Raw genomic sequence first — 27,678 nt, 5'->3', positions numbered from 1 at the left:
CGCCATCATTGGGCATCGATTTTTTGGCGCCCAGCAATTTTTTGGGTGTAATGGGTCAGTTTAAATTTTCGCCAAAGTTTTAGCGCCAGCGCCGACTCAGCGCCAGAGTTTTTGGCGGCAGATATTTTGATGCTGGTCTAGGTAGAAAAGTGATGCTGCGCCGATTCTGGCATTTAGGCCATTTTCCACATCACCGATTTAAAAAAAAACGATGCACAGAGACCTTAGAGCCCATTTTTAAAAAGCCTACCTTAAGTTAATGAAATCGGCGCTGGCCCGCTTCTATCCCCGGCCGAAGGTCCTCCACGCCAGACTGAACAAAAAACTCCAATTAAAAATAACCAGGCAAAAAGAAACTTACAGAAGAGCCTTTTCCATCAAAGAACAAACTCCAGGCACATTGCAACATCCAGAAGAGCCTTTTCCATGCACACGACCCGATCCGCTGCCATCCCTGGCCGAAGGTCCTCCATGCAGTGAGTGATTTATTATTATTTTTTTTTACAGTACATGCGCAGTGACTTTTCGGCGCACACTATAAGCTCCGCCCCCCCGAAATGGACTCAAGTAGCACGGCGCTAAAAATAACTTTTAGTTCGTGGAAAGTGTTGTTTTTTGTTGTTGCCGCTAACGGGGGGCGGTGGGGGTGGGGGGGAACGTACGTTAACGTACGTGGGCACCAGAAATCTTAATTGTGGAAAATAAGGGCCTTGGGGCCGCAATTCACCAACAGTGGCAGAACCGGTGTGGCTGGCATTGGTGGCATGTGGAGAACGTGCTTCCAGCTCCATCCCGCCCTCTCAACACAATCTTCTGTTGATAGGGCTTGTTAAGCCCGTCCTGCGAGGTTCCCAGCCAATTAATAGGAAGCGGGTCTGATGACGTCACCTGATGATGCGTCATCAGACGATTTTCTTAAAGGGACCATGGCCAACTTTTTTTTGACCGTTGTTCTGAGGTGCTGCAAACACTGACAAGCATTGCACAAAGATGCACGGCTGCACCCAAGCTCTCCCATGACTCCCTCCAGATGCTTATGGATGGAGTCACAACATGCAGGAAGGTTCTCTTCCCTTCCAATGGATGGAAGAGACCTCCTCAGGACACCAACGCAGCTTGGTTACACATTGCACAGAAGGGCACAAGCAGGGATGTTGTCAGGAGGACCTGGCTGCAGTGGCGCAAATCTTTCAATGATCTCATTAGATCACAAAACGTTATTGCAAAGCCACACATCCTCATCCTGGTGTGCCACTCATCACATCCCCATCACTCTGCATTCCCTATCCTACTCCTGCACATCTTTACTCACACCAACTGACTTTGCACCTCCACCCATCCCTCTCTCTATCTACATTATCACTTCCCCATTTCACCAGCTACCCCTTACACTCAACCTCATCCTAGTTCAATCATATTAACTAACAACACACAAGAGTAGGCACTTAGGTGTTTTAGCCAATTTCGTGTAGAGTTTCTGAAAATGTGTCGTCAAACATTGAAATCTTTATTTTGAACACTTTGTGTTCTTGAACAGATTTGTGTGCACTTTTGGAAGTGGCTTAGTGAGTTGCAGTGAATGGTCAGACATAAGGGCACCCTGCACAATGGTGATGAGTGTGAAAGGAATGGCTTGGACATTGCAGGGATGCTTTATGGTGCTGGTGTGAGGTGGTGCCAACCTGGCACATCATGTGGCAGCCAGTGTGCACAGCGTCAACTGACATAAATGTCGCCATGGTGAGGCCATCCTGGCTTCCCGGGCAGCAATGTGGTCAGGTGTTGATGTCCTGCGTAGCATCAGGTGATTGTGGAGAAGGTTGGTGTTGTTGTTGGTGATGCTGGTGTGTTTAGTGATGTTGGTGTTGGGTTTGATCATAGTGGGATTCTGAGGACCAAGGTGAGATTTTTTTCAAGTGCACCGATGCTGATGGAATAGATGGCAACTGAAGTTGAGATGACAGAAGCAATCTGTCAGTGGTGAGAGATGTTGCTCCAAGGAGATGACAGAGAATAGAGAGTTCACTGCAAACACTTCCAAACTGCATACAGCTCAAAAGTTTCTTCCAAATCCTGAAGGCTTCAGCTTCTGAGATTGGAAAGAGAACAGCTATGAAATGGTAGCTTTTATACCACTTTTGCAGCTGTGAACTAGCCAAAGCAATGGAGAGTCACTGATAACCCGATACACTTACCTGGTGTGAAATCCGAGGGAGGGCAAGCCTATTGAAAACTTGGTAAAATGTTAAGTGCCTAGGTAAAATCTTTTTAAGTACCATTAAATGACCTCTTAAGCATCTTAACATAGAAACATAGAAAATAGGTTCAGGAGTAGGCCATTCGGCCCTTCGAGCCTGCACCACCACTCAATAAGATCATGGCTGATCATTCACCTCAGTACCCCTTACCTGCTTTCTCGCCAAACCCCTTGATACCTTTAGCTGTAAGGGCCATATCTAACTCCCTCTTGAATATAACCAACGAACTGGCATCAACAACTCTCTGCGGTAGAGAATTCCACAGGTGGACAACTCTCTGAGTGAAGAAGTTTCTCCTCATCTCGGTCCTAAATGGTTTACCCCTTATCCTTAGACTGTGACCCCTGGTTCTGGACTTCCCCAACATCGGGACCATTCTTCCTGCATCTAACCTATCCAGTCCCGTCAGAATTTTATATGTTTCTATGAGATCCCCTCTCATTCTTCTTAACTCCAGTGAATATAGGCCCAGTCGATCCAGTCTCTCCTCATATGTCAGTCCTGCCTCCCGGAAATCAGTCTGGTGAACCTTCGCTGCACTCCCTCAATAGCAAGAACGTCCTTTCTCAGATTAGGAGACCAAAATTGAACACACTATTCCGGTGAGGCCTCACCAAGGCCCTGTATAACTACAATAAGACCTCCCTGCTCCTATATTCAAATCCCCTAGCTATGAAGGCCAACATGCCATTTGCCTTCTTCACCACCTGCTGTACCTGCATGCCAACTTTCAATGACTGATGTACCATGACACCCAGGTCTCGTTGCACCTCCCCTTTTTCTAATCTGCCGCCATTCAGATAATATTCTGCCTTCATGTTTTTGCCACCAAAGTGGATAACCTCACATTTATCCACATTATACTGCATCTGCCATGCATTTGCCCACTCACCTAACCTGTCCATGTCACCCTGCAGCCTCTTAGCATCCCCCTCACAGCCACACCACCACTCAACTTAGTGTCACCTGCAAACTTGGAGATATTACACTCAATTCCTTCATCTAAATCATTGATGTATATTGTAAATAGTTGGGGTCCCAGCACTGAGCCCTGTGGCACCCACTAGTCACTGCCTGCCATTCTGAAAAGGACCTGTTTATCCTGACTCTCTGCTTCCTGTCTGCCAACCAGTTCTCTATCCATGTGAATACATTACCCCCAATACCATGTGCTTTAATTTTGCACACCAATTTCTTGTGTGGGACCTTGTCAAAAGCCTTTTGAAAGTCCAAATACACCACATCCACTGGTTTTCTCTTGTCCACTCTACTAGTTACATCCTCAAAAAATTCCAGAAGATTTGTCCAGCATGATTTCCCTTTCATAAATCCATGCTGACTTGGACCGATCCTGTCACTGCTTTCCAAATGCGCTGCTATTTCATCTTTAATAATTGATTCCAACATTTTCGCCACTGCTGATGTCAGGCTAACTAGTCTATAATTCCCTGTTTTCTCTCTCCCTCCTATTTTAAAAAGTGGTGTTACATTAGCTACCCTCCAGTCCATAGGAACTGATCCAGAGTCGATAGACTGTTGGAAAATGATCACCAATGCATCCACTATTTCTAAGGCCATTTCCTTAAGTACTCTGAGATGCAGACTATCAGGCCCTGGGGATTTATCGGCCTTCAATCCCATCAATTTCCCTAACACAATTTCCTGACTAATAAGGATTTCCTTCAGTTCCTCCCTCTCACTAGACCCTCGGTCCCCTAGTATTTCCGGAAGGTTATTTGTGTCTTCCTTCGACAGAACTAAAGTATTTGTTCAATTGGTCTGCCATTTCTTTGTTCCCCATTATAAATTCACCTGATTCTGACTGCAAGGGATCTACGTTTGTCTTCACTAATCTTTTTCTCTTCACATATCTATAGAAGATTTTGCAGTCAGTTTTTATGTTCCCGGCAAGCTTCCTCTCATACTCTGGCCCGCTGCTTGGTGTCGGGTCTGCGATCCACACGCAGAACCGACAGTTGAGAAACTGACACGGAGGCGGGTTCAGAACGGACTTTCATCCCGCTGTCAATCAGGGCCATTTTGACAGCGGGCCCACCTCCTAACCCACACTCACAGGCCTGGGAAGATTCCGGCCCTCGTGAGAGATAAATATGCACTCAAATTACATTCAGCTCAAAGTTTCCTTAGTTTGTAGGCTTAGTTCTCTGATCCTAGTTCAGTTAAAAAAAAAATGTCTATATGAACACCTACTGTTCTCTTCATGATTGAAAAAAAATCCGACGACCTCTTGTTTATTTTGGGGGAAGAACGACTCTGGTTACTGGAGCACAAAATCTAAGCTGGATAGAGGAGTGCTGCCCTGTTGGAGATGCCACCTTTTGGATGAGATGAGAAACTGAATGTCTGCCCTCTCAGGTGGATGTAAAAGATCCCATGACACTATTCGACGAAGAGGAGGGAAGTTATCCCTGGCATCCTAGCCAATATTTATCCCTCAACAAATATCACTAAAACAGAATATCTGGTCATTATCATTGTGTCTGTTTGTGGGACCTTGCTGTGCGAAAATTGGCTGCCGTGTGTCGTACATTCCAACAGTGACTGCATTTTAAAAGTACTTCTTCGGCTGCAAAACATTTGGGGATATCCTGAGGTTGTGAAAGTTTTTTTTTCTGTCCAGCAATATCATAATCACGTTCATAAAACTTTCTTCTGGCTAATATTTCTAGTAAAATAGTGAACACATTGGCCACAAAATTCAGCTCTGTCGTGCCTATTGTTTGAGCATTACGGGTGCTGTTTTGGTTCCAAAATGGTGTCCGTTGTATGTATGCACACTTCTAGTGCGGGCACGCCGGACGCCATCTTGGACAGGGCATTAGCGCGGGCACAGAGAGCATGCATAGTAGGCAAATTGTGACATCAATCAGTGTGTAATGCTGATTTGACTCCCAGCATGGCCATTTTGGAGGTCAGTGCTCCAGCTCTTAAGCTCGAACAGCTGAACATTCATTCAGCAGCAGGAAGGACTTCCCACAAGTGCTATTTAAAGGAGTCACCAACACCTTGGAGGTTAGTTCTGATTGATTTCTACTGGCTATTGCTGAGTTTGCAGAAGTGTTTGGTGGTTTGTACAGTTATTTAAAGTTGCTAAAGTCTACATGGAATGGTGTGGCAGGTGCTGAAGGACTTAGTCTCGACTTCAAGGATTCTGCACAGGCCACTTGCTCTGAAGACATTGGTGCAGCAATTGGCATTCCACTTGACCTGCAGCATGATATGGAGAATGAGCAGAGACAACACAGTGTAGGATAAACTGCAAGAAGAGGGAGGAGGAGGAGGGGGCAAAGCGCTCAGCAGGAGGCCATATCTGTCCAGGGTGTTCAATACTTCTACCTGAACCTCAGCGAGAGGCAGTGTGGCAGATGACTGCGTTTCACCAAGGATGACCACACTGAAATCTATCACCTGCTGCAGCCACAACTGCAACATCAGAGCTGGGTGAAGACTGCATTGCCAGTAATTGTGAAGGTCACAGTGGCCATGAACCTTTATGCATCGGGCTCCTTCCAGGCTAGAGCAGGTGATATTTGCAACATTTCCCAGTTTGCCGTGCACTGTTGCATAAGGGAGGTAACTGAGGCGCTTTATAACTAGAGAACTGAATACATTTCCTTCTCCCTAGCCAGAGAGCAGCAGGCAGAGCGAGCACATGGCTTCATGAGGATTGAAGGCTTCCCCATGGATCAGGGTGCCATTGACCGCACGCACATTGCTTTTCGGGCACTGTATGTAAACTTTGAGATGTACTGCAACCAAAAGGGTTTCCACTCCTCAGTGCTCAGCTGGTGTGCGACCATAGTCAGCGAATTATTCAGGTGAATGCCCAGTATCCTGGCAGCAGTCATGATGGCCTCATTATGTGGCAGTCCGCTGTGCCATCTGCATTTGAGCCAGCACGATTAACCAGAGGGTGGCTACTGGACGATAAGGTTTATGCGCACACGTGGGCAGCATTCATACATTGAAAGCTATGCTGCCACATAAAATATCATCGAGCAGACCATTGATGTACTGAAGCAATGCTTCTGCTGCCTGGACTGTTCTGGAGGAACCCTGCAGTACTCAGCAGAGCAGGTGTCGAGATTCGTGGAGGCTGCGCAACCTCGCCATAATGAGGGCACAGCCCTTGCCACCAGCCATGCGGCGATCAGCTGACAAGCAGGAGGAAGAGGAGGAGACAACCCAAACAGCCCCTTTCTGGCCGGTCAGGCCGTAACCGACTTATCTGGTTGCAATACCAGTAAATGCGACCCCAATTTCACATTCACCAACAGTCCCACACCTTGCCTTCCCTCTGTTACTGTCCATCACAGCATCCTTAAAATTAATTCTGGACACCATGAGGTTTCGTGGCATCAGATCAAACCTCCTGCTGATTACCACCTACCGCCCTCCCTCAGCTGATGAATTAGTACTCCTTCATGCTAAGCATGACTTAGACGAACCTCATCATCAAAGGCAGTCCCTCGAAATCGAGGAAGACTAGCTTCCACTCTTAGAATGAGTCCTTAGGTGGCTGAACAGTCCAATACGAGAACCGCAGTCCCTGCCACAAGTGGGGCAGACAGCCGTTGAGGGTAAGGGAGTGTGGGACAGGTTTGCCGCACATTCTTTCCACTGCCTGTGCTTGTCTTCTGCATGCAGTCGGCGATGAGACTCGAGGCGCTCAGCGCCTTCCGGGATCCATTCCTCCACTTAGGGCAGTCTTTGGCCAGGGACTCCAAGGTGTCGGTGGGGATGTTGCACTTTATCAGGGAAGCTTTGAGGGTGTCCTTATAATGTTTCCTCTGTCCACCTTTGGCTCGCTTGCCATGAAGCAGTTCCGAATAGAGCACTTGTTTGGGGAGTCTTGTGTCTGGCATGCGCACAATGTGGCCTGCCTAGGAGAGCTGATCAAGTGTGGTCAGTGCTTCAATGCAGGGGATGTTGGCCTGGACAAGGACACTGATGTTGGTGTGTCTGTCCTCCCAGGGGATTTGTAGGATCTTGCAGAGGCATCGTTGGTGGTATTTCTCCAGTGACATGAGGTGTCTACTGTACATGGTCCATGTCTCTGAACCATACAGGAGGGCGGGTATTACTACATGCCTGTAAACCATGAGCTTGGTGGTAGATTTGAGGGCATGGTCCTCAGACGGCCGAAGGCTGTGCTGGCGCACTGGAGGCGGTGTTGAATCTCCTCATCAATGTCTGTTTTAGAAACATAGAAACATAGAAACTAGGTGCAGGAGTAGGCCATTCGGCCTTCTAGCCTGCACCGCCATTCAATGAGTTCATGGCTGAACATGCAACTTCAGTACCCCATTCCTGCTTTCTCACCATACCCCTTGATTCCCCTAGTAGTAAGGACTTCATCTAACTCCTTTTTGAATATATTTAGTGAATTGGCCTCAACAACTTTCTGTGGTAGAGAATTCCACAGGTTCACCACTCTCTGGCTGAAGAAATTCCTCCTCATCTCGGTCCTAAATGGCTTCCCCCTTATCCTTAGACTGTGTCCCCTGGTTCTGGACTTCCCCAACATTGGGAACATTCTTCCTGCATCTAACCTGTCTAACCCCGTCAGAATTTTAAACGTTTCTATGAAGTCCCCTCTCATTCTTCTGAACTCCAGTGAATACAAGCCCAGTTGATCCAGTCTTTCTTGATAGGTCAGTCCCGCCATCCCGGGAATCAGTCTGGTGAACCTTCGCTGCATTCCCTCAATAGCAAGAATGTCCTTCCTCAGGTTAGGAGACCAAAACTGTACACAATACTCCAGGTGTGGCCTCACCAAGGCCCTGTACAATTGTAGCAACACCTCCCTGCCCCTGTACTCAAATCCCCTCGCTATGAAGGCCAACATGCCATTTGCTTTCTTAACCGCCTGCTGCACCTGCATGCCAACCTTCAATGACTGATGTACCATGACACCCAGGTCTCTTTGCACCTCCCCTTTTCCTAATCTGTCACCATTAAGATAATAGTCTGTCTCTCTGTTTTTACCACCAAAGTGGATAACCTCACATTTATCCACATTATACTTCATCTGCCATGCATTTGCCCACTCACCTAACCTATCCAAGTCGCTCTGCAGCCTCATAGCATCCTCCTCGCAGCTCACACTGCCACCCAACTTAGTGTCATCCGCAAATTTGGAGATACTACATTTAATCCCCTCGTCTAAATCATTAATGTACAGTGTAAACAGCTGGGGCCCCAGCACAGAACCTTGCGGTACCCCACTAGTCACTGCCTGCCACTCTGAAAAGTCCCCATTTACTCCTACTCTTTGCTTCCTGTCTGACAACCAGTTCTCAATCCATGTCAGCACACTACCCCCAATCCCATGTGCTTTAACTTTGCACATTAATCTCTTGTGTGGGACCTTGTCGAAAGCCTTCTGAAAGTCCAAATATACCACATCAACTGGTTCTCCCTTGTCCACTCTACTGGAAACATCCTCAAAAAATTCCAGAAGATTTGTCAAGCATGATTTCCCTTTCACAAATCCATGCTGACTTGGACCTATCATATTACCTCTTTCCAAATGCACTGCTATGACATCCTTAATGACTGATTCCATCATTTTACCCACTACCGATGTCAGGCTGACCGGTCTATAATTCCCTGTTTTCTCTCTCCCTCCTTTTTTAAAAAGTGGGGTTACATTGGCTACCCTCCACTCCATAGGAACTGATCCAGAGTCAATGGAATGTTGGAAAATGACTGTCAATGCATCCACTATTTCCAAGGCCACCTCCTTAAGTACTCTGGGATGCAGTCCATCAGGCCCTGGGGATTTATCGGCCTTCAATCCCATCAATTTCCCCAACACAATTTCCCGACTAATAAGGATTTCCCTCAGTTCCTCCTCCTTACTAGACCCTCTGACCCCTTTTATATCCAGAAGGTTGTTTGTGTCCTCCTCAGTGAATACCGAACCAAAGTACTTGTTCAATTGGTCCGCCATTTCTTTGTTCCCCGTTATGACTTCCCCTGATTCTGACTGCAGGGGACCTACGTTTGTCTTCACTAACCTTTTTCTCTTTACATATCTATAGAAACTTTTGCAATCCGTCTTAATGTTCCCTGCAAGCTTCCTCTCGTACTCTATTTTCCCTGCCCTAATCAAACCCTTTGTCCTCCTCTGCTGAGTTCTTAATTTCTCCCAGTCCCCGGGTTCGCTGCTATTTCTGGCCAATTTGTATGCCACTTCCTTGGCTTTAATGCTATCCCTGATTTCCCTTGATAGCCACGGTTGAGCCACCTTCCCTTTTTTATTTTTACGCCAGACAGGAATGTGCAATTGTTGTAGTTCATCCATGCGGTCTCTAAATGTCTGCTATTGTCCACCCACAGTCAACCCCTTCAGTATCATTCGCCAATCTATCCTAGCCAATTGACGCCTCATACCTTCAAAGTTACCCTTCTTTAAGTTCTGGACCATGGTCTCTGAATTAACTGTTTCATTCTCCATCCTAATGCAGAATTCCACCATATTATGGTCACTCTTCCCCAAGGGGCCTCACACAACGAGATTGCTAATTAATCCTCTCTCATTACACAACACCCAGTCTAAGATGGCCTCCCCCCTAGTTGGTTCCTCGACATATTGGTCTAAAAAACCATCCCTTATGCACTCCAGGAAATCCTCCTCCACCGTATTGCTTCCAGTTTGGTTAACCCAATCTATGTGCATATTAAAGTCATCCATTATAACTGCTGCACCTTTATTGCACGCACCCCTAATTTCATGGTTGATGCCCTCCCCAACATCACTACTACTGTTTGGAGGTCTGTACACAACTCCCACTAACGTTTTTTGCCCTTTGGTATTCTGCAGCTCTACCCATATAGATTCCACATCATCCAAGCTAATGTCCTTCCGAACTATTGCCTTAATTTGCTCCTTAACCAGCAATGCTACCCCACCTCCTTTTCCTTTTATTCTATCTTTCCTGAATGTTGAATACCCCTGGATGTTGAGTTCCCAGCCCTGATCATCCTGGAGCCACGTCTCCGTAATCCCAATCACATCATATTTGTTAACATCTATTTGCACAGTTAATTCATCCACCTTATTGCGGATACTCCTTGCATTAAGACACAAAGCCTTCAGGCTTTGTCCTTTTAGAATTTTGCTGTACAGTGGCCCTTTATGTTCTTTGCCTTGGTTTTCTCTGCCCTCCACTTTTCCTCATCTCCTTTCTATCTTTTGCTTTTGCCTCCTTTTTGTTTCCCTCTGTCTCCCTGCATTGGTTCCCATCCCCCTGCCATATTAGTTTACATCCTTCCCAACAGCACTAGCAAACACTCCCCCTAGGACATTGGTTCCGGTCCTGCCCAGGTGCAGACCGTCCGGTTTGTACTGGTCCCACCTCCCCCAGAACCGGTTCCAATGCCCCAGGAATTTGAATCCCTCCCTGCTGCACCACTGCTCAAGCCACGTATTCATCTGCGCTATCCTGCGATTCCTACTCTGACTATCACGTGGCACTGGTAGCAATCCCGAGATTACTACTTTTGAGGTCCTACTTTTTAATTTAGCTCCTAGCTCCTTAAATTCGTTTCGTAGGACCTCATCCCTTTTTTTACCTATGTCGTTGGTACCAATGTGCACCACGACAACTGGCTGTTCTCCCTCCCTTTTTAGAATGTCCTGCACCCGCTCCGAGACATCCTTGACCCTTGCACCAGGGAGGCAACATACCATCCTGGAGTCTCGGTTGCGGCCGCAGAAACGCCTATCTATTCCCCTCACCATTGAATCCCCAATCACTATTGCTCTCCCACTCTTTTTCCTGCCCTCCTGTGCAGCAGAGCCAGCCATGGTGCCATGAACTTGGCTGCTGCTGCCCTCCCCTGATGAGTCATCCCCCTCAACAGTACCCAAAGCAGTGTATCTGTTTTGCAGGGGGATGACCACATGGGACTCCTGCACTACCTTCCTTGCACTGCTCTTCCTGTTGGTCTTCCATTCCCTATCTGGCTGTGGACCCTTTCCCTGCGGTACGACCAACTCGCTACACGTGATACTCACGTCATTCTCAGCATCGTGGATGCTCCAGAGTGAATCCACCCTCAGCTCCAACTCCGCAACGCGGACCATCAAGAGCTTGAGGTGGACACACATCCTGCAGATATAGTCGTCAGGGACACTGGTGTCGTCCCTGAGTTCCCACATGGTACAGGAGGAGCATAACACCCGACCGAGCTCTCCTGCCATGACTTAACCCTTAGATACACTTAAATTGGCAACAACAATGTTAAAAGTTATTCACTGATATAGAAGAGAAAAAAAAACTACTTACCAATCACCAGCCAATCACTTACCCTCTTGGATGTGACGTCACCTTTTGATTTCTTTCTACTTCTTTTTTGCCTTCTCCCTGTAGCTGCACAAGTACGCCTTTTATAGGTCTCTCCACGCACCTCCTCGACACTGCTCCCGACTGCCGCCGACGCTGGGCCCCGGACTCCCTGCTGTGCCTTTTATAGGCCTCACCAACGGACCTCCTCGACGCTGCTCCCGACTGCCGCCGACGCTAGCCCCGGACTCCCTGCTGTGCCTTTTATAGGCCTCTCCACGCACCTCCTCGACGCTGCTCCCGACTGCCGCCGACGCTGGGCCCCGGACTCCCTTCATTGATAAAAGGCTCCCGAGGTATGGGAAATGGTCCACGTTGTCCAGGGCCGCGCCGTGGATCTTGATGACTGGGGGGCAGTGCTGTGCGGCGAGGACAGTTGGTGGAGGACCTTTGTCTTATGGATGTTTAACGTAAGGAAGAACCACTGAGAGCAGCAAGGGCACAGAATGTACTCTGGGTCAGGGACTTCAATGTCCATCAGCAAGAGTGGCTTGGTAGCACCAATACTGATGAGTTGGCCAAATCATGAAGGACAAAGCTGCCAGACTGCGACTGTAGCAGGTGGTGACAGAATCAACACGAGGGAAAAACCTACTTGACCTAGTCTTCACCAAGCTACCTGTCGCAGATGCATCTGTCCATGACAGTATTGGTAGGAGTGACCACCGCATTCGTCCTTCTAGAGACAAAGTTCCATCTTAAGACTGAGGACACTCTCCATCGTATTGTGTGGCACTACCACAGTGCTAAATGGGATTGATTCAGAATGGATCCAGCAGCTCAAAACTGGGCATCCATAAAGTGCAGTGGGCCATCAGCAGCAGCAGAATTGTATTTCAACATAATCTGTAACTTCATGGCCTGGCATATCCCTCACTCTAACATTACCATCAAGCCAGGGGACTCACCCTGGTTCTGTTATGTATAGAAGAACTCCACGAGGTTGAGTACTGTGAGCTAAACTTAGTGTGACCTTAGTCTTCTTTATTGCAACTCCAGAATGCCTAAACAACATGACAGCCAACCTTTTATACTGGTCCTGCATGTGTGTGAAGGTGACCATTAGGACTGCAACAGTTGCGCCCTCTCGTGGCAAGTATTACATAGTTACATACATGACATCACTCCCCCCCGCTAGTCTTCGGTACAAGTTATTTACAAGTTGAGGCGATCTGCAGCCCTTTGCTCCCTGGTTGATCATCTAAGTTCAAACCCTGGCGTGTGAGAGTTGGTCGAACCATTGCTGCACTGCACCGTGGCTGGTCTGACCAGACTGTCAAGAATGGTGGGCTCATCCTCGTGATTGACAGCGAGCTCGATTGCTGGTTGGGTGTGTGTTGGTGGATCGTCGATGGTGATGTCCTCTTCAAGTCGTTCCTGGTTGTCAGTAAATCGCAATTTGGTCTGATCTAAATGCTTTCTGCACGTTTGGCCATTTAACAGTTTGATTATAAACACCCTATTCCCTTCCTTGGCCAAAACAGTGCCAGCAACCTACTTGGGACCATGACCGTAAGTCAGGACAAACACAGGTTCGTTAACATCAATGTCACGTGAAACAGTGGCGTGATTGTGTACATGTTCTGCCAGTGTCGCCGGGTTTCCACGTGATCATTGAGATCCGGGTGGACTAGGGAGAGCCTAGTTTTGAGGGCTCTCTTCATTAACAATTCTTCCGGGGGAACCCCGGTGAGCGAGTAGGGTTGCGTCCGGTAACTCAGCAGAATGCGAGACAAGCGGGTCTGCAGGGAGCTGTCCATCATGCGTTTCATGCTCTGCTGGATTGTTTGGACTGCCCGCTCCGCTTGACCATTAGACATGGGCTTAAACGGAGCAGACCTGACATGTTTGATGCAATTGCGGGTCATAAACTTGTTGAATTCCGAGCGGATGAAACACGGTCCATTGTCGCTAACAAGGATGTCGGGCAAGCCATGGGTGGTGATCATGGCCCGGAGGCTTTCAATGGTGGCTGTGGACGTGCTGGATAACATGATTACGCATTCAATCCATTTGGAGTAAGCATCCACTACTATTAAAAACATCTTTCCTAGAAAGAAGCTGGCAAAATCTACGTGGATCCTGGACCACGGTTTGGAGGGCCATGACCACAGACTCAGTGGCGCCTCCCTTGGTGCATTGCTCAGTTGCGAGCAAGTGTTGCACTGATGCACGCATGACTCTAAGTCTGAGTCAATGCCGGGCCACCAAATGTGCGACTTGGCAATTGCCTTCATCATGACAATGCCTGGGTGGGTACTGTCGCGTATAAACGTTTCCCTGTCTTTTTTTGGCAAAACCACATGATTACCCCATAAGAGACAATCTGACTGGATGGACATTTCATCTTTGTGTCGGTGAAACGGCTTAATTTCATCTTGCATTTTCCTGGGAACGGCCGACCAGTTCCCATTTAGGAAACAACTCTTTACTAATGATGGCACAGGACCCTGGCTGGTCCAGGTCCTGATCTGGTGAGCCGTGACGGGTGACCCCTCGCTCTCAAAAGCATCCATGACCAGTAGCAAGTCTGTGGGCTGCGCCATTTCAACCCCGATGGTGGGTCATGGTAGCTGGCTGAGAGCATCTGCACAGTTTTCAGTGCCTGGTCTGTGGCAGATAACATAGTCATAAGCGGATAATGTTAGTGCCCATCTTTTGATGCGGGACAAAGCATTGGTGATTATACATTTGCTCTCTGAAAACAGCAAAATTAGCACCTTGTGGTCAGTTTCAAACTCAAACTGAAGTCCAAAATAGGTATTGGTGCATTTTCTTAACCCCATATACACATGCTAATGCCTCTTTCTCGACCATACTATAGGCTCTCTCAGCCTTAAACAGACTTCTAGATGTATATGCAATTGGTTGGAGGTTGCCCGTTACATTGGCTTGCTGTAACATACAGCCGACCCAGTACGATGAGGCGTCACAAGCTAGCACCAAACATTTACATGGCTCATATGTACAAGTAATTTATTTGAACATAGCAGGTTCCTGGCCTTCTCAAAGGCTGTGTCTTGAGATTTGCCCCAAACCCAGTCGTCACTCTTACGTAGCAACATGTGCAAAGGCTCTAACAATGTGTTCAAACTGGGTAGAAAGTTGCCAAAATAATTGAGGAGTCCCAAGAACGAAAGCAGCTCCGTTACATTCTGTGGTCTGGGTGCACTCTTGATGGCCTTTGTCTTTGAGTCCGTGGGCCTGATGCCATTTGCTGCAATCTTTCTCCCCAAAAATTCGACTTCTGGTGCCAGGAAAACACACTCAGCCTGAGTCCCACTCTGTCTAGGCGACTTAGAACCTCTTCTAGGATGTGTAGGTGTTCGATGGTGTCACGACCGATGATCAGGATGTCGTCTTGAAACACAACGGTGTGCGGAACAGATTTCAGCAAACTCTCCATGTTTCCCTGGAAAATGGCTGCAGCCGAACGAATCCCAAAAGGGTACCTGTGGAATATAAACAGTCCTTTGTGTGTGTTGATGCACGTCAGTCTTTTTGAAGATTCAGCCAGCTCCTGTGTCATGTCGGTGGAAGTTAGGTCCAACTAGGCTTATATTCACTGGAATTTAGAAGAATGAGAGGGGATCTCATAGAAACATATAAAATTCTGACGGGATTGTACAGATTAGATGCAGGAAGAATTTTCCCGATGTTGGGGAAGTCCAGAACCAGAGGTCACAGTCTAAGGATAAGGGGTAAGCCATTTAGGTCTGAGATAAGGAGAAACTTCTTCATTCAGAGAGTTGTGAACCTATGGAATTCTCTACCACGGAAAGTTGTTGAGGCCAGTTCATTAGATATATTCAAAAGGGAGTTAGATGTGGCCTGAACGGCTAAAGGGATCAAGGGGTATGGAGAGAAAGCAGGAATGGGGTACTGAAGTTGCATGATCAGCCATGATCATATTGAATGGTGGTGCAGGCTCGAAGGGCCGAATGGCCTACTCCTGCACCTATTTTTTATGTTTCTATGTAACTTGGTGAACAACTTCCCCCCCACTAACGTTGCGAACAGGTCATCTGCCTTGGGCAGCGGGTACTGGTCCTGTAGTGAGACTCGGTTAATCGTTATCTTGTGGTCTCCGCAGATTCTGACCGTGCCATCGCTTTTCAACACTGGAACAATTGGACTGGCCCACTAGTTGAACTGGACTGGTGATATAATTCCTTCGCATTGGAGTCTGTCCAGTTCGATCTCGACTTTCTCCCTCATCATGTACAGAACCGCCTGAGCCTTGTGATGGACGGGCCGTGCATCAGGGCCTAGATGGATCTGTACCTTGGCGCCTGTTAAGTTCCCGATGCCTGGTTCGAATAGTGAGGGAAACTTGCTCAGCACTTGAGCACATGAGGTGTCATCCACTGAAGATAGTGCTTTGATGTCATTCCAATTCCATCTAATCTTTTCTAGCCAGCTTCTGCCGATCAGCATTGGGCCATTGCCTGGAACAATCCACAATGATAGGTCATGCACAGCTCCATCATACGATAACTTCACTGCCGCACTTCCAATGACTGATATGAGCTCTTTGGTGTAGGTACGCAGCTTTGCATTAATCGGGCTCAGTTTGGGTCTTTGTGTCTTATTGACCTACAGTTTCTCGAAAGCCTTCTGGCTCGTTATTGACTGACTCGCACCCCTCTCCGACTCCATGGATACTGGAACTCAATTTAATTTGACTTTCAGCATTATAGGAGGGCTCTTGGTGGTGAAGGTACGTACCCCATACACTTCTTCCTCGGGTTGAGTTGCCTGTGCTGCGTGATCCACGCCAGATCGATCATCCTCTGCCACGTGGTGTGTCGCAGCATGTTTGCACATTCGCTGGAGGTGCCCCATTGTTGCGCAGCCTTTGCACACGTAGTGCTTGAATCGACATTGATGGGCCCGATGATTACCCCCGCAGCACCAACATGGTGCTAATGGATTCACATTCACCCCTGATGGCGGACTCTGAGTCATCACAGGTCTTGCAGCTGCAGACATATAGATCCTGCCATATGCAGTTCGGCCTGCTAGCGACGTCATTTTATGCAAGGTACTTGCCAGTGAGCTTCGACGTTGAGAAGATTTCTGTTGGGTGTTATCGTCTGTGACAATGCATGCCTGGGCGATCGCGATGGCCCTGCTCAGGTCTAGGGTTTCGCAGCCAGCAGCTTTCGAAGAATGACCTCGTGGCTGATGCCAAGCACGAAAAAGTCCTGCAGCATTTCCCCCAACGCAGCTCCAAAATTGCAAGGTCCCACGAGGCATCTCAGGTCGGCGACGTAATCTGCCACATCCTGGCCCCCGGAGTGATGGTGCGTGTCATAACGATACCTGGCCATGAAGATACTCTCCTTTGGCTTGAGGTGGACCCGAACCAGCGTGCACAACTCTGTATAGTCCTTCCCCGTTGGTTTTGTCAGTGTGCGCAGACTCTTGATGAGGCCGTATATTTTAGGCCCACAGATGGTGAGAAGAACCGGCCTGTGCTTGACCGCGGAAGTGTCTCCTTCCAGCTCGTTGGCCACGAAGTACTGGTCAAGACGCTCGATAAAGGCTTCCCAATCATCACCCTTTACAAATCTCCCTAATATTCCAACGGCAGCTATGGTTACGTGAAGGTTCGTATTTTGTTACTCGTCGCCAATTGTTATGTATAAAAGAACTCCACGAGGCTGAGTACTGTGAGCTAAACTTAGTGTGACCTTAGTCATCTTTATGACAACAACATGGCAGCCAACCTTTTATACTGGCCCTGCACGTGTGTGCAGGTGACCATTAGGACTCCAACAGTGGTGGCAAGTATTACATAGTTACACGATGAATGTTGAAGAGCATGCCAGGAGCAGCAGCAGGTGTACCTAAAAATGAGGTGCAAACTTGCTGAAGTGTCGTCGTCGCCGTCGTCGTCGTCGCCATCATCATCATATGCAGTCCCTCGAACAAGGATGACTTGCTTCCACATGAGTTTACAGATGTTTTAATGAAGGACCCGATGTTCCAGTCCTGAATTACAATTGAGGGGGTGGGAGATGCCTGTGCGTGGATTTTTTTAACATGTGGTGACCGTTGCACATCAGCCACCACGCGGCTTAACAGAGCTAGGCCTTTATCCAGTGGCAAGGGTTAAGCAGGACGACTGGAGACCTGCTCTGCTGCACGGAGGTAACTAAGTACTACATGCATGCTAAACAGTGGAAGCAGCATGCTATAGACAAAGCTAAACAATCACAAACAATGGATCAGATTAAAAGCTCAGCAATGCTGCCACATCTGGTCGTGAATGTTGGTGGACAATTAAACAACTAACTGGAGGAGGAGGCTCCATGAACATTCCCATCCTTAATGATGGCAGAGCTCAACAGGTGAGTGCAAAAGTCAAAGCTGAAACGTTTTCCCTACCACCTTCAGTCAGAAGTGCCGAGTGGATGATCCATCTTGGCCTCCTCCTGAGGTCCCCACCATCACAGAAGCCAGTCTTCAACCAATTCGATTCATCCCATGTGATAGCAAGAAATGGCTGAGCACACTGGATACGGCAAAGGCTATGGGCCCCGACAACATCCCGGCTGTCGTGCTGAAAACTTGTGCTCCAGAACTAGCCGCGCTTCTAGCCGAGCTGTTCGAATATAGTTACAATACAGGCATCTACCCAACAAAGTGGAAAATTACTCAGGTATGTCTGTCCACAAAAGGCAGAACAAATCCAATCCGGCCAATTATCGCCCTATCATTCTACTTTCAATCATCAGCAAAGTGATGGACGGTGTCGTCGAAAGTTACTTTCAAATAGCACATTTATCAATAATCTGTTCACCGATGCTCAGTTTGGGTCCGCCAGGACCACTCGGCTCCAGACCTCATTACAGCTTTGGTCCAAACATGGACAAAAGAGCTGAATTCCAAAGGTAAGGTGCGAGTGACTGCCTTTGATCTCAAGGCAGCATTTATCCGAGTGTGGCAGTAAGGAGCCCTAGATAAATTGAAGACAGTGGGAATCGGGGAAAACTCTCCATTGGCTGGAGTCATACCTAGCTCAAAGGAAGATGGTTGTGGTTGTTGAAGCCCAAACATCTTAGCCCCAGGACATCGTTGCAGGAATTCCTCAGGGCAGTGTCCTAGCCACAACCATCTTCAGCTGCTTCATCAATGACCTTCCCTCTATCATGAGATCAGAAGTGGGAATGTTTGCTGTTGACTACACAGGCATTCCATTCCAAGTTCAGTTCCATTCACATCTCCTCAGCTCATGAAGCAGTCCATGCCCGCATGCAGTAAGACCTGGACAACATTCAGGATTGGGCTGATAAGTTGCAAGTAACGTTTGTGCTACACAAGTGCTAGGCAATGACTATCTCGAACAAGAAAAAGTCTAACCACCTCCTCATGACATTCAGTGGCATTACGATTGCCGAATCCCCCACCATCAACATCCTGGGGAGTCACCATTGACCAGAAACTTAACTGGGCCAGCGACATAGAAACACTGTGGCTACAAGAGCAGGTCAGAAGCTGGGTATTCTGTGGCGAGTGACTCACCACATGTCTACAAAGCAGAAGTCAGGAGTGTGACGGAATACTTTCCAGTTGCTTGGATGAGTACGGCTCCAACAACACTCAAGAAGCTTGACACTATCCAGGATAAAGCAGCCTGATTGGCACCTGATCCACCACCTTAAACACTGTGTACAATCTACAAGATGCACTGCAGCAATTTGTCAAGGCTTCTTCAACAGCAGCTCCCAAACCCGTGACCTCTACCACCTAGAAGGACGAAGGCAGCAGGCGCATGGGGTCTGGACAGAGCAGATAGAGAGAAACTGTTCCCATTGGCAGAAGGGTCAAGAACCAGAGGATACGGATTTATTCCCCTCCAAGTAACACACCATCCTGACTTGGAAATATATAACCGTTCCTTCATCGTCGCTGGATCAAAATCCTGGAACTCACTCCATAACAGCACTGTGGGAGTACCTTCCCTACATGGACTGCTGCGATTCAAGAAGGTGGCTCGCCACCACCTTCTCGGGCAATTAGGGATGGGCAATAAATGCTGGCCTTGCCAGCGACACCCACATCCAGTGAATTAATAAAAAAAGTGACCACCTAGCTTTTGTTTTTGTATTGTGGCCAACACAAAATAAACATTCTAAACCAAATGTATAAGTCAAACCATGCTATCTTGCATACAATGGTCAACTAATCACCCTTTTGCATTCCCTTAGTACATGTCTTTCATCTGCCTTTGCTTGTCCTAGTGCTCCTATGCAATGCTATCCCAATGGATTCAGCATGGCTTGATTAAGGCTGCTGACTTTCATTGGGGAGACTGCACATGGTCTTGGAGGAGAACCTCGAGCTACTCTGGGCCTAGAAGGCCTAGCTTCGGATTGTACCATCTCGGCATGGGTGGCAGCAGTCTGAGTTGGCTGGATAACGGGCAACAGCAAGAGCATTGGCAGAGTTGCAGAGGTGGGAGGATGAATGTTGCCACTCCCCTAGAGCTGTAAGGGGTGGTGTTCCGGGGGTCAGCTTTCCCTTCTGACCTTATATGAGCGGTTCTGAATCGCTCCCACACCCTTGGTTCTAGACACTGGAATTATGAAAGGACTGTGACAGACTTGGACAGACAATCGGTTTCAAGGTAGGAAGCAGATATGGCTTTATTATGTTTAAAAAGAAGTAAAAGGCACACCTTTAATAACATACACAGAACAGCAATACCAATACACACTGAGGGGTACAACACATTGAATAAAATGTCAAATTACAGCCTGTGGGGAAAAGAATACAGCTTAAACACTAATTTGGGTTAAAGAAGAGAATGCAGATACATTTACACAAGTTATCCCAGCCTCCCCCTCCCAATTCCCCTAACTAACTAAGTTATAGCTCTGGGGGGACGCGTTCAGGGGCTATGCTCACCAATCCCTTTAGACAGTTGCCGGTGAATCACGGTTTCGGGGTTCGCTGCACTTGGCCTTCTAGGCAAGCCGTACCCCGGACGGGAGGAAAGGACTTCGGACTGCGTAGTTTTCAGTTGGGGTGCGTCCGTTGATGCGGTAAGTTGCATTTTGGATGTGTGGGGTAAGTACCCACTTTCTTTGGTTAGGAATAGTTTTAGTTAGTCTTTTTTGGTAATTTCTCACCCGTTGGGTCGTTCAGAAGTAGATTGTAGAGTGGTTATAAATTTGGTTGCTGACAACCTTCCATTTCGTGGGCCTCGTGCTCGGTCAGTTCTTGATGAGTTCTGGTAGTTTCCTTCATGACTCCATTTCTTCACTCCAACTGCTTGAGTCTGTGTCTGTGTTCCAGTCTGTGTCCTTGTTCGAGTCTGTGTGAGTTCGAGTCTGTGTTCTGTTAGTTTTTCCTTGTAAAACTGGGGGATAGATATATCCAAAAAAAGCTTTCTTATCTCCCCCCCTGCCCCTCCGAATCTTGCCCAGCTCTTTGTTTCGATTGTCCAGCCCAGCGAACTGAAACTTGATTAAGTGATTTTAATCTGGCGTTAATAGGCTTTTCGAAGTTGATCAGCTCTTGTCCATTGTGCTAGTCTGGCCTGAGCTAGATATTTCTATGCCTGTTGAAAAGGTGTTGGAATGTGTATGTGACATTTGGATCCTCTGGGTGGGGTGATACTGTTTCTTCCATTGTTTGAATGCTAATGTTTTCTATGGGCAAATTTTTGAAAGTAAACCGTTCCCTGACAATTTGATTAGCTCCAATGTCCAAACTGGCTCTTTAGAGATGGACCCCACCCCTTTTCTTGCCGACCCAACATCCATCTTTTAAAAATCCCAAATTTGATTAAAGTTCGTAGTTTCTTCCATGTGCACTTTAGGATTTCAAACTTTCTGGTAGATAGTTCCAAATTAAATTCCCTTTCCTATGAGTCCAAACACTGGGGGGGGGGGGGGGTCTCCATGAATGCATTTTAAAAGTCCAGAAAGGGGTTCTTCTCCTCTGCAGGGGAAAGGTACCAGGAATCTTTGCGAAATATTGGTAAATTCTACATTCCCCCCTGTGATACCATATCACTTATGGTATCATCTTCCAGGTGAGCAAAGTTCCTGACTCCCAAGAGATAACCTTCCCCATAAATTAACTAAACTAATACCCAAAATATACATTACACTTATGCAACATCACCACAGATACGCACTTTTCCCTTTACAGGTACAAACATTTTACATTTACATCCTCTCAGCTTGGAGGGGGTTCCATCACTACAATTGCATTTCAGCACAGTTACATTTCATTTCAATTACATTATATTCACCAGCATGTAGGCAACGTACAACCACATTACAGAAGGAAGAACATAGATTAAAATTAAACAACATCAATTGGTCTCCTGAGGTTTGTCCATCACTCGGTGATGTCTGGATCCTGTCCTTGAGATCTGTTCTCAGGCTGGCTGACACAAAAGACAAACTCAAAACAATCACCTAAACATTACTGCAACATTACCCTCAATTCTAAACTAAACCTTAAAATGTAAGATGGCGCAGTCAGCTGCCTTAAACTAAAAATTTGAGCTATGTACAACCGCCACCCATCTCTGGGTGGCCTGGTTAGTCCCTGTCAGGCCCATGCCTTGTGCGGCCTGATAGCCGCCTGGATGCTAGGGTTTCCCCGCAGCCGGTGAGCTGGAGACCCTTGTCTCTGGGACAGCTCGTTGCTACTGCTCCTGTGAGACCCTCACCGCTGGAGGCAGCTGGCTGGGGGTCCCTACTCTTACTTCTGACCTTTGGTCTTCCCTGTCGGGCTGCCCTTCTCCAAGGGTAGAATCGCTGAGGCTCAGATGCCGGTGACCACGGTATCTTTGGCCGTGGTGTACGGAGGGTCCTTCTCAGGGCTTGGGTTACTGGGGGTGCGTCCAAATCCCAAACGATGGGTGGGATAGCCCCTCCAGTACTGCAATTCACCACCCCTATAGGCATGGTTTCTGAGCCTGCCACATTCCCTGTGGGCCCTCCACCGTCAGGGGCGGCCAACGGAGGGTCCCTGCCCTGAGGACGGTTCACCCCTCCCGGCTTCCCTCTGTGCTTGGCTGACCCTGGGTTGTACAGCTTGCACTGGTTGATGTGGAACCACTTAGTACGGCGGGGCAGCTTTATGGCATAGACCATCGGGCTTGCCTTGTCCACAATGCTATATGGCCCCATATATAATGCTTCAAAAACCCCTACCCGAGCATAGTTCCTCACCATGACCTGGTCCCCTATCTCCCATTCATGGTGAGTGCTGGGTTCCAGCAGCAATTGGTTACTCTGATGCTATCTGCCCATGTTACTAGCAGCCTGCCAGTGAATCTGTTTGAGGTGTTCAAACAGGCTCCTGACAAACCGGTCCCGGTTCACCTCTCTGAGCTGACCTTCTGTGAGCACCGGGGCTAGGACATGGGTGGGGGTCTGCATGATCCGGCCAGTCATGAGCTTGTATGGGGAATGCCCCGTGCTCTTTGACTGGCTGGCTCGGATCTCCATTAGGACCAATGGTAAGACCCCAACCCACTTTTGGGGCGAGTCTCCCGTTTCCTTCCACAGCCTTTCTTTAATAGTGCGGTTTAAACGCTTCACAATACCCGATGACTGTGGGTTGTGGGCAACGTGCCATTTCCCCTCAATGCCGAGCACCTTAAGGGTTGCCTGCATTACCTGCCCGGTGAAATGGCTCCCCTGGTCCGACTCCACATACTGTGGGAGTCCCCACCGGGAGAACACTTCCCTCACTAGAATCTTAGCTGTCCCTAGTGCGGTGGCTGTTCGGCAAGGGAAGGCTTCAACCCATTTTGAGAACACGTCCACCAGGACTAGGCAGTATTTGTAGCCTCCCTGGGTGATGGGTAGGGGCCCAATGTAGTCAATTTGGATTGACTGCCATGGTCCCTCTCCCCTCCTGACGTCCGAGGGACACCAACCTTTTCTGGGGGTCAGGGTTGTTCGCAGCACACACCAGGCAGTTCGCACAGAACTCGCGGACGTCCTCCCTGAGTCCCGGCCACCATCCTGCCTGTTCCACCCGTTGCCAGGTGGTCTCAGGCCCGGGGTGTCCTGCTCCTGGACCTTAATGGGCCAGATTTAGGAATTCCCTTTGGTGCTGCTGTGGCACGACCCATTGTCCCTCTTTAAACAGCATGCCTTCCTTAACAGTAATGGCTGCTGTGCCGTACAGACCTTCTACTCTCTCTCCTCTAGCTAGCGTGTTCAGGACAGCTTTCAGGACCGGGTCCTATACCTGAACTGTTTTTAAGTCCGGGGCCAAAGTTATCCCTGTACTCTCTGCTGCCCGTTCTTCTTCTTGACCGCTGCTATGCGGCCGGTGTCATAGGGGTCCCAGAACTTTCCAATGTGGGCACCTTCTTTAGCTAGTTTGTCAGCCTGTTGGTTTCCCTCTGCACGGGGTTCGGTTTTTGAATGGGCCTTCACCTTATGTATGTAGACCTTTCCCTCTTCCCCCACCGCTGTCATGATTTTCTCCAGCAGGGGCTTAATTGCCAGGGGTCTCCCGTCAGCGGATGTGTATCCGTGACGGGACCAGATAGCCAGGTACTCCGTACATGAATTGCAGGTGAACATACTGTCCAAGCAAACGTGTACGGGGTAGGGAATTCCTCGGGGTGGGTCACCACGTACATTACGGCGGACAGTTCAGCATGCTCGCCGCTCATGGTGCTGGGGAGCTTGATTGCCAGGGCAATACCTGCCCTTGGGTCATAGACTCTGCACCCAGTGAGTCACTCGCCAGCAGATACTGTGCTGGACCCGTCCATGTAGATGTCCCGGATCTGTAGGGTGTAACCCAGCCCGAAGGCCAATGTTCACCTCCCATACCCATTCTATGGAGCACCTGTGGGCTTTCCCTGGGCAGATTAGGTTGGCTGCGAGCCTTGGCTCGCGGGGGCCTTCTACTCTGAGGTCCATCTGGGAGAGGAGCAGGGTCCAGCGAGCAATGCGGGCACTGCTCACCGTCCCGTCCTTAATCCTCCCATCTAGGAGCATCTGAGTAGGTGTGTGGTGGGTTAGGAGTGTTAGAGGAGACCCTCCCGTGAAGATCAAGGATCTTTTCACTGCCCAATGTGTGGCTAGGAGGTGTCTCTCACAGTTGGAGTACCCCTTCTCCACATCTGTGAGGATCCTGGAGGAGAAAACCACCGGTCTCAGCTGACCGTGCTGCTCTTGAAGCAGCACTGAGCTCAAACTGTCCCCGCTGGCTGCCACCTCCAGGAAAAACTCCTTTCCTACATCTATCACTCTGAAAGCTGGTGCGGTCTGCAAGTCCTTCTTGAGCTGATTAAATGCTGCCTCGCAACCCTCATCCCAGTCCCACTCTATGCCCCTGTGTAGGAGCCTGAGCAGAGGGGCTGCAGTGGCTGCATAATCCTCAATAAAGTCTCTGCAGTACCCGGTGAGTCCTAGACAGGATCTTACCCCTGTCACTGTGTTGGGGGCTGGTAACTCCTGTACTGCCTCCCTTCTAGCCTTGTCTGTGGCCCTTTCCCCAGCGCGCACAGTCAGCCCCAGGAATTTGACTTCCTTCTGGCCGATCTGTGCCATCTTGGGGCTTACTTTAAACCCTTCTTTTAGCAGCTCCAACAGCTCGGCCAGCAGTGGGCCATGTTCCTCCCCCTGATCGATAAACAGGAGCAGGTCATCCACATACTGCACCAACTGCTGGGGTCTGCTAAAGCCCTTTAAACAGTTCGCCATGCATTGGTGAAAAATGCTGGGACTGTTATGAAAGCCTTGGGGAAGACAGTTCCACGTGTATTGTTGGCCCTTGAAGGTAAAGGCGAACTTGTACTGGTCCTCCCGTTTTAAAGGAATGGACCAGAACCCATTTGAAATATCCAGCACCGTGAAAGTGGTCACGGATGCTGGAATACTCCCTATGAGGTCCGCTACAGCTGCTACCGTGGGTGCACAGGCAGGGATATTCTTCTTTAGTATTCGATAGTCCACGGTGGCCCTCCATGAGTTGTCCGGTTTCTTAACCGGCCACAGTGGAGAGTTCACATGGGTAGCTGTCGGTCTTAACACCCCTTGCTCTACCAGTGCCCCAGCGCCGTTGTCAGGTCTGCCTCTGCCTCCCTGGGAAGTTATATTTCTTTTGTGGTCGGGTCATGGGGTCCCCTCTTATACCAACTTCCACCCCCGTTAACCTACCACAGTCATGTTTGTGGGTGGCGAATGCTGGAAGGTGTGCCCGTACATATGCCTGGTACTCCACTGGGGTGTTACTGACCAGTAATTCCAAGTCGTAACCCTCCTTTGGCTTCACGGTACACAATGTTCCCTTGGCCCCTTTTTCTGGGATCACCACCAATTCACCTTCCCCGTTAGTCCCTATGGCTCCCCATAGACAGTGGTTCCTGAGATCCACTAGGATCTGGTGGCTAATGATAAAATCAGCTCCCAGGATCCCTTTTCCCTTCTGTTCCCATTTCATCAGGACACACTTCCATTTGGTTTTGAGTGTCCCTAACTGAATGGTGAGCGGGATGGAAAACGAACCAGTTTGCTCATTGCCTGTGAACCCCACTAGACTGTACGGGACCCCGTTCGATAGACGTGAGTTGGCTGGGTTATCTGCATATACAAGGGTGCTGGAAGCACCAGTATCTAGCAGGTAGGTCCCTTTCACTTTCTCCACCTCCATCGTAACACACGGTCTCTTCCAGGCATCGTACTCTAGGGAACACAGGTACACAGGCTGCGCTGGCTCGAGTCATGCATTTGGGTGGGTTGCAGCAGAGGGTTTTACCGTACCGGCTACTGCACCAGTTGCGATAGCTACTGCTCTCTGTCCGTTTATGAGTGTCTGTAGGGCGGCTACGAGTGTCTCATATGAGTCGGGTGTTCCTGCCCCGGCCTTACGGGCTGGGGCTGGAGTGGCCTTTCCCTTAGTCTCTTTCCAGAGGTTCCTACAGTCCTTCCTCCAGTGCCCACTTTTCCCACACCCAAAACACTCGCCCCCTTTGTGGGGAGGGTTCCCACCTTCCTGATGCCACTCTCTCTTGCCTTGGCTGGGTTTAATCTCATGGACCCTCCCTTTAGAGGAGGGCTCCTCTGTCCCTCTACTGTTCCGGTAAGCCAGGGTCAACTGTCTGACCACTGTCTGCTCAGTGGTCCTGGGATCTCTTGGAGCGAACCAGACCTCGGCTTTTGCCTTCACTCCAGGTAAGCTGTTTGCCATCAGGCTGCGGAGCCAGTGAGCCAGCTCGTTAGGTTTCAGCTGGGCCCGGTCAAGAACCCCACTACAGGCCCTTTCGAGGACCGGCCACAACCTGTCGGCGAAAGCCTGTGGAGTCTCCCCACAGAGCTGCACTGTTTTCTCCACTCGGGAGAAAGGACTCCCGTCATTCATACCCATGGCCTCTAGAACCTCCTCCTTAACCGTAGCATGCCTGTTTCGACCCCTTCTGCTGTCTGCAGAGAGGGAATGGCATAGCTTGGTGTCTAGCGAGAAGAGCAACAGCTTAGCCTGTTCCGAATCATCGCACCCGTTAATATCCCCTGTGTGTTCCACTTCCAGGAAGTGTACCGAGGGATCCCCCTGTTGGGTGAGCTTACTTAGGTGGCCTATCATAGCCCTCAGTTTTTGGATGTCGTGGGGGACTACAAAGTTGCTTTCTAGGGGTCCTGCTGCCCCATTGGCATCAGGCGGGCCAAACTTCTGCTGCCAGACCGGGTGCATTGGCCCTGGTTCCGGCCCTTCTTGTATTGGCTTCCCCCTGCTGCCAAGCCGAGTTAAAACTCGGGGCTGCCGGTGTTGGTAGTTCGCAATCCTTGCTACCCCTCACTCTGGCTGACAACCCTGCTGCTCCAGGCTGTTCCCGGGAGCTGCAGGCGGAGACGATGGGGTTTCTCCTTGCTCTACCAGGTGTTCCTGGGCTAAACCCGGGTTTATCAGGTACACCATGTCTTTAGCCCGGGATAGTGCAAGGTTCAAGCTTTGGATCTGCTGCTGGCAGGGGTTGTCGTCTCCTGCCTCAAATTCCCTGGTACTGGCTATCTTATAGGCTACCTGAATGTCTCTCATCCTCTCCCCGT

The 27,678-nt window shown here is 49.0% G+C and overlaps 1 protein-coding gene across 4 annotated transcripts in view; it reads left to right on the top strand.

The window, feature by feature from the left end:
* dnah7 (dynein, axonemal, heavy chain 7) overlaps positions 1 to 27,678 on the top strand; it is a 1,084,136-nt gene that overhangs the window by 240,647 nt on the left and 815,811 nt on the right. The window lies entirely within an intron of this gene.

The sequence above is a fragment of the Pristiophorus japonicus genome, chromosome 3 (genome assembly GCF_044704955.1).
Source record: "Pristiophorus japonicus isolate sPriJap1 chromosome 3, sPriJap1.hap1, whole genome shotgun sequence".
Classification (NCBI taxonomy): Eukaryota; Metazoa; Chordata; class Chondrichthyes; family Pristiophoridae; genus Pristiophorus; species Pristiophorus japonicus.
This window is presented reverse-complemented; position numbering and strand designations above follow the sequence as displayed.